Raw genomic sequence first — 7,733 nt, forward strand, 5'->3', positions numbered from 1 at the left:
CAACTGCAGTCTGACTGAAAAGCACAAGCAGTTATCTTTTTATCTGTTGTGTTTGTAAGTGCGCAACCATGTATAAAAAATAACCGATAACAGTTGACAGTTGACGGATGACAATCCTATCTACTGCGGTTTACAACTGATGGTGAACTGAGATGAACAAACTTGCTGTGGGAACCAAACACAACAATCTAGGCAATCTAGAGTTTTTATCCCCCTAGATTTATATGTTCAGTTCAATTAAGAATGATTTGAATGGGCTGCAAAATCTCTGACACTGACCAGTGAAATTTTCTGGAAATCATAATGGCTTTTCTGCTTAAGGATGTAAAGATAATGAGCCAATATTGACACAAAGCTACTCTTCTTTTCATTATGATTAACAGGATCCAGACTCTACAGCTGCACAAATACGCTCTGGTCTTCTGGCTTCAAGTTTTACTTCAGTATATCGAGTTAATTGAGAAAACAAGAAAAAAATGCTGAGATTGAGAGATCGAATTCCTCTGTGCAGTGAGACTAACTTCTCAACTTTGGTGAACTTGGAAAAACAAAACACAGGAAAGAAAACTCCTGTTCCTGTGGAGTATTATGAAACCAGCTTAACAAACAAGATGGATATGCAGAGGCCTGGCCTTGTACTTCCTGATAGCTGATTTGCATTGGCACTGCCTACTCAGTGCTCTCTGAGTGGACTGAGTGGACAGACGGGATTCATGGAACAACTTGCTGCTAACCATTCAAATTTGAGTGCTGCTACTGATAACTGCACCAATAAAGTTCTGGATAGAAACACAGTGATTGACATGAAGCAAAGTCCTGAATGAAACCAGTCAGGTCTCTATTTTCATCAGCAATTTCACTAAAGCAGTTTCCATGTAAAGCCTGGCATACTACATCTGAGGATATCTTGCACTACCTGACCACAATTTTTGACGGACAGTTGACGGGGTGACAATTTAGCTCATTTGCCAGCTCACAATAAAAATGCCCCAGTGCTAAAGACATGTTTCTAAGGAGCTTAGCTGACTGATATGATAATATGCACGCCAACATGGTACGTACAACTTCAGAGAAAACCTAATTTATGCATCTGCACTCCTCAGACTGAAGGGCAGGGTGGCCTAGCATGGGCTTAATCTGATCTCCACCTAAACATCAACCTCACACTGATATTTGTTTTCTCCTGGAAATGAACAGTGAAGCCAAAATAGAAAAACAGAAAGGAAAATGTAAATAAGTAATGGATGAACAGATTTGATTTGATCTTAACACTGATTATTTTGCAATAACCCTGTGGTGGGTAGCACAAATGTGAGATGTCTCAGATGTTTCATGCATGTTACTAGCACTGCAGAAGATGGAATGAGAGTAAAGAGCTTTTATTGTTGCTGTTGAACTCAAGTCTCCAAGGGAAAGAGCTGGGCTGTGAAGCAGTTTTGGCATAGTGGTCACATAGGACATTGCAATTTCTGACTGACCCAAAAAGCATTTTTCACATACACAATCACTGGAAAAGGAGCTACTCTAAAATGGTGAATACACTTCTCTAACCCATTCAGTCCAGTAACATTTAGAAGGTTTGGAATAGCTGCTCGATGAAGTTATTTCATCCCATTCACATGAGCAAAGAGTAACATGAAATGAGTCGGGTCAGACTGCAAAAGTCTCGGACAAACATGCTGTTAGCAGTTTGAATAGAAAAGGGCTCTAGTGTGTATAGTCACTGAGTCCGAAAACACACAAGCGTGAGGAAGGCAGTGTCGTCTTTTAGGTGTGTGTGTGCGTTTTTAGAATGAATTGGCGCAATCTTTGGGCATGGTTTGTCGTTTTCCATTCTCCTGAATCTCACACCTGATGGGCCTGTTAAAGTTATTGGAGTGAGAGTCACTGGTAACTATAACTGATGATAGAACTTAAGTATACATCTCAATAAAGACTACTGCCTACTGTATTTAACAGAGGGTGCTTGAGTAAAGTTGGGCAAAACAGGTCAAATTGCCAAGGATTCTTATTGTGAACTAAAGAAGAGGATCATTGACTGCAGGATTGTTTGTAGTGAGTTAAAAATCATTTGGATCCCAATTCAAATGAAAAGAAAAGTAAAATATTTCCAACATCAAATGTACGATAAAATAACTGACAACTTAGAATAAACCTTGGAAAGTAATACTGGAAGTGAAATGTGTAAAATCAGTTCCTGTACCCCAACTATGAGGGCACTGACATGCAGTGAACCGTGATGCAGAAAGACAGAAGGAATTTAGTTACTTAAGTAAATGTCAGGTCAGCCAACCTGTACCAGCTGGCCTTTTAAAACAATGATTTAGTTCAGGTGAGTACATACTGTATTTGATATCCTAGGTTTTTTAATTTATTGGCACACTCCAACAGAAATTCCTGCGACTCTACGCAGACTGATAAAAAGGCGAATATCTCCAACTGCAATGTCACTGCATACTGAGGGGAATGTAGGGTTTCTGTTAGATGGCACCATATGGATAATCTATCAAGGGGAACTTAATTGAAAAAATAAATCACACCTCACAAGTTAGTAAAATAAATTCCCCCTTAGTTGTACTCTGTAATGATTCATGGAGGAGGTATATGACATTGCAGCACTGCAGAGGTACGTATAGTTTTACTTGAGGCATTTTCTAGAACATATATCCTCAGGGTGCTGCAAACTACAAGTGTGAGTATCATCAGGTTCATCTCATCACACAGAGATACTTCTGTGAATCTTTTTTTATACCTGATGCAGGACATATCAATATACATTTTTTTTCCTGCTAACTGTGTGTGAGTAATGTTTCTTTCAGTATTCTGTATTTTTGGATTTATCTCAGCTACAACCTTAAATGATGTGTGAGCACCTGGGAATGAATGTCCATCCAAAAATAAGGGGCCTTGGCATTGTTCAGGATTACTGATGCATGCAGTGGAGAGTGCACTTCAGATGCCTGAAAAGCAGTTCTTTCTGAGACAAGAACAAGCTCTTTAACAGGTTGGATGGGTTTGAAAGCTAGTAACATAACAGCAAGTCACTCTTTCACCAAGTATCAACACCTAAGACTCCACATTAAAAAAATGCTGGCAATTCTGTGATTTTTTTTTTTTTTGGGGGGGGGTTATAACTTTGCTTGATGCTACAGAGGGAAAAAACTTCCAAGAGCAGTGTCTTATTTGTATGAGTTTTATCAATCTGTGCACCATTGCCTTAAGGCTACAGGTTTGTCAGCTTTGATGTTGTCACTGTCAAGTTTCTCTGACAGAGAAAGAAAAGATACACTATAAGCTTTAATATCACAGCCACATCTGTCTCACAAGTCCACAACCAAATGGAAAGCTTAGGATCTATAAAATGCCATTTTAAATGTCATATGCTTGAACTGTATTTGTTCATTTCCAATGATGACAACTCCCCCTTTCAGAGGTAATTTTACTTTGTTGCAATCTTTTAAATGCCTTGACATTTTAAAAGTGAATCCCCTGCTTCTTGGCAGACTTTTATGGAAACAGGTGAGGCTGGCAAAAGCTACATATTGCTTCAGTTTCCAGTTGTAGTATAAGAACATGTGTAACCCTTATGGTCACAAGAATGTAACCTGACATTGGAGAGATGCCTTCACCTTCTGACTAAATTCAGCCACCAAGAGCACTCACATACCACTTTGGTATGACACCTGATCTCACAAACAAGCAATCTGAACTTTTAAAAAGTCCATGCCAACCTAAGTTTATATTTAGCTCATGCACTAAAACAATACTGATTAAGAGATAAGCCCATGTGTGTTGGTTCTCTGCATTTTGCTTGATTGTAAATGGACATCTCTGATTGTGAAGACACTTGGTCAGACCCAACATTCAACTTCAAGTCTGCCATTTTGAAACCATCTGACATTTCACAGACTAAAAAATCTATTAAACAAAAAATAATCGAAATATAAATCAACAATTGAAATAATTATTAATAGCAGCCCTAGAAGCATCTAATAGTGCACTCATCCTAAACAAAAGCCTTGTCTATAAGATTGTCGAGTTGTTTACAAGTATGAAATTTCCCATTAAGTATTAAGTGTCACTTCAGGTCATGACATGTTTATGTGACCATAGAGGCGATGGAAGTGCTTATATATTATGTCATGTACTCCACTGGGATGGACTCCAGTACCACTCCTCCTTTTACCGTTGGTAAAGAGAGAGCTATTGCCTGGGGCGATAATGTGAGTAGCACTTTGAAATATTCAACAAGGTATTATGTGCCCTGTTGAGGTAATTCTGTAGCCAGAAAGGCTTAGATTGATGAGATTGTTTTAGCAATGATCCTGCAGGAAGACTTCAGTGGTAAGGCCGCATGTGGAGCAAAAGACAGTGGAGAAGCTCTGGCCCCCCCGTGGCTGCTGTCCACATAGCAGACACCGATGAGGGGCCGTCTTTCAGACTCAGCATGTCAGGGCCATGGAGGGCTACTTTACTGGACAAAAATCTATTGTGCAACTAATCTCTGAAAACGCTGACATGCTTTGTGTTCTGTATTATCTTTAGCTGTACAGGATCCAACCAAAGCATGAAATCTGGGGGCTCTTTCAGGAATCTATCGACATATCCTATTAGATCAACAATCAGCCAGCAGCCGCACATGTTAAGGCTTATCCACGCAAGCCACTGCAAGGCTGAATGCACTATCCGTACATAAAGTTTGGCTCTTAAATTATTTGATAGGAGTGTGTAATGGGGGTGGGGTATCACGACTCCATCTACTCTTATCACGATGTGAGATTGTGGATGTTTGTATCGCGGTTTTGGTTTCAGAATTGTTCCCACCAAACTCCAGATTGATATGCCAAAGATAGATATAAACTTCACAATGGAAATTCCCCACTCTATTACATGTGGTTTGTTCTCAGGGGAGGCAAGAGAGTAAGATCAACTCTAGTTAGACCAAACTATGTAAACGTGGGATGGAAACAAACTATATGGGGTGGATTTGATGAAAAAAGAATTTCCACGCCAAAGGATGAATAAAAGCTTTTCTTTGGTTGACTGCTTTTTTGAGCTATTATTACCATTCCACATCGGAGCCACACCACAGTAGCTGACAGAACTTCCCAGACAAAAAAACTAAACAAAAAAACACACATCTATTGAGTATCTCTCACACTTAAAAACAAATCTGCATCATTATGCGTACTCTCAAATTAACCATTAAAACATTTTTTACGCACTTTTTTTTATTGTATGTGCAATCAATCATAACTGCTTGTAAGTGTGAAGTACATCTGGGTCTGTATGTACGCCTTTAGAATCTGCATCTATGCTACTAATGCAATGGGGAAAATAAAACACAAAAAGCTGACTGCCACTCAGGAAAAGCTCGACTTTTAAGAGCACTTGACTGACTGAACTGTGCAGAAGAGGTGCTGACCTTCTCTTGGATGGCTGAGGGAGAAGGCTGATACTTCAGCACATCACTTTAATACACACATGCATGCCCAGACTCAAGGCAAATAACCAAACAGTCAGGCGGCAAGGAGGCGGAGGCTGGAAATTCTTTTACTTTCTTAAAAGATTGTGGGTGGGGGTGGGGGGTATTTTTTGATCATAGTAGAAATAAGTAAATCTGACATGTAACATAAGGGTGAGGGCTTAAGCCTTGATGTCGGGCCAGAATTAGGGAGTGAAAAAAATTTGAGGAGGAGAGGCCCGCCAAAGGGCGCTAAACTATTCAACTGCTGTCATTTCCCATTAAAAAGAACTCACCATGAGGACTGGGTCAAACAATCACACCAGTGTACAAAAGGTATTTTGCAAGCACGGTTGTGTTTTTTGTCTACTGCGGCAGAAATTCTTTGTCATGCAAACAATGCTCACCCACATAATCTACACAGAAAGTTTCGCAAACATGGATCACTATCTTGTACAGCAAGAACCATAAAACAACAAGGAGTGGGACAGATGAAACTGACAACTGGTTGGCTGCATTTCTGACCTGCTAAAAACTCTCTCCTTGTGCCAAAGTACAAACAGAAACTGGAAAAAAAACACACACACATAAACACAAAAAAAAAAAAAACAGAGGCAGAGTTTGACTCTTCAAACCAACATCCAAATGTTGTTTCAATCCCACAGTAAACCACCCTCAATGGTTGTCAGCTGTGTGGCAGTGTGTGTGTCTTGTGCAGTAATGTGAATCACGAGGGGAGTAACCTAGAGATTCCTCTTGGTTGTGCGCGTGTGTCCGATTGAGTGAGTGTGAGAGAGAGTTCACATATGATCTCATTTGCAACCTGCACTTCCACTGTTAACTGGCTGAAATAAAATTAACTTGCAAGATGGTCACATCAGTGATGAAGATAGATAACCTTTCCATGACTGCATGGCAACAGGGAAGACCTGATGCACTGCTTCCCGACTCTTTCATGTGATAATTGCAGTATGAGACATGACCTTTGGTGAAGATCCATCATAACACATTTAATAACTGCCTCCTCAATGTTGACAATACCCCTGTCTTGGTTTTAGACTTAAAATATGACATAGAGGGGTTTAAGTTGAATGGAGAAAACAATTATCCCCCATGCAATGGCATTTCTCACACTGAAATTTTAGTGACAGTTCTTACAGACAAGCGCTGGGTTATGAGAAATATGTGCTGAAGACTGAGAAGGGGGCTACACGTTATGAGAAGCACACCTATTCTTAAAACCAAAGTGGGACATGATAATAGACACGAGATGTGTAGCATGATTTGAGACAACTAGCTCAGACTAAAGGAAAGCTGTACTGAGATGCATTAGGTCAGGAATTTTGACTACTTCTTTAATAGTCTCTAGGGCAATAAAGGTGACTCCATCTTCTCCTAAAAAGATAGGGTGTTCTTGCAATTAGAGGCACGGTTCACGTAGAAAGAAACGCCGCTGCTTAAAATGCAAATTAGGGTAATTAAATATGGCGTAGTAAACGTGAGTGTAAAGGTAAGTTTATCTTGCGGGCGAGGAGTGTCTGGGTCTCCGCCCCTCGGCGACCTCGCATTCCAGAGATTCTCACACTGTAAACTCACCTGCCTTTTCCTTCACCACAACACCAGCAACGCGCTTTCAAGGGCAAAATGAGAGAGAGGCTGGTTCTTTTCTTTGTGAAAACTAACACTAAAAACCAGTTTCTGTACGTGAGCCAGCCAAGTTTTCATCCCAAAGGTTACGTGTTAGTTACACCGAAGACAGCGCGTGAAGGTCCCTCAAAGGTGTGCGTTGTTGACGATGAGTCGGTCACAAGAACAAGATTAGCGTAGTATTAGAATCTCCCCTGCTGCGAAGAAGCCAAAAGAAGCTTGACTTGTGCCACACGCGTATATAGAAAACCTACCACTTTCTTTTCGCAGTGAATTCAAGACTTTCTGAGTTCAAATGGCAGTCCATACTCTCCTGCCTTGTGCACAAACGCGTTCATTTCCCCCTACGTTTTCCCCCACTTACTCTGCAGTAACTGAAGGAGCGGAAAAAGCAGATAAATACCTTAGGAGGACTGTTGTTGCGCTGGCTGAGCTGCGGCTCGGATGCACAATGGAACATGAAACTTCATCGGTAAAGTCCCGTCGTTTAGTCCCATGCATGTGAAAGAGTGAAACTCGCCTCCATAGTCGAGAAGAAGAAGACAACCCCTCCGCTTCTCCCTGCTTCCACCAGCACAGTCCCAGGCTATGCGAGCGTGCATGACGTCAGTGAGAATGTGGG

At 40.8% G+C, this 7,733-nt stretch overlaps 1 protein-coding gene across 1 annotated transcript in view; it reads right to left on the reverse strand.

Moving 5' to 3' along the window:
• pkp4 (plakophilin 4) overlaps positions 1-7,684 on the reverse strand; it is a 72,194-nt gene extending 64,510 nt beyond the window's left edge. The window contains exon 1 of the mRNA XM_051071713.1: positions 7,515-7,684. The gene's annotated coding sequence lies outside the window, so the exon portion shown is untranslated. The remainder of the gene's footprint in view (positions 1-7,514) is intronic.
• Between the last annotated feature and the right edge of the window lie 49 nt (positions 7,685-7,733).

This window comes from Lates calcarifer, linkage group LG1 (genome assembly GCF_001640805.2).
Source record: "Lates calcarifer isolate ASB-BC8 linkage group LG1, TLL_Latcal_v3, whole genome shotgun sequence".
NCBI classification, from domain to species: Eukaryota; Metazoa; Chordata; class Actinopteri; family Centropomidae; genus Lates; species Lates calcarifer.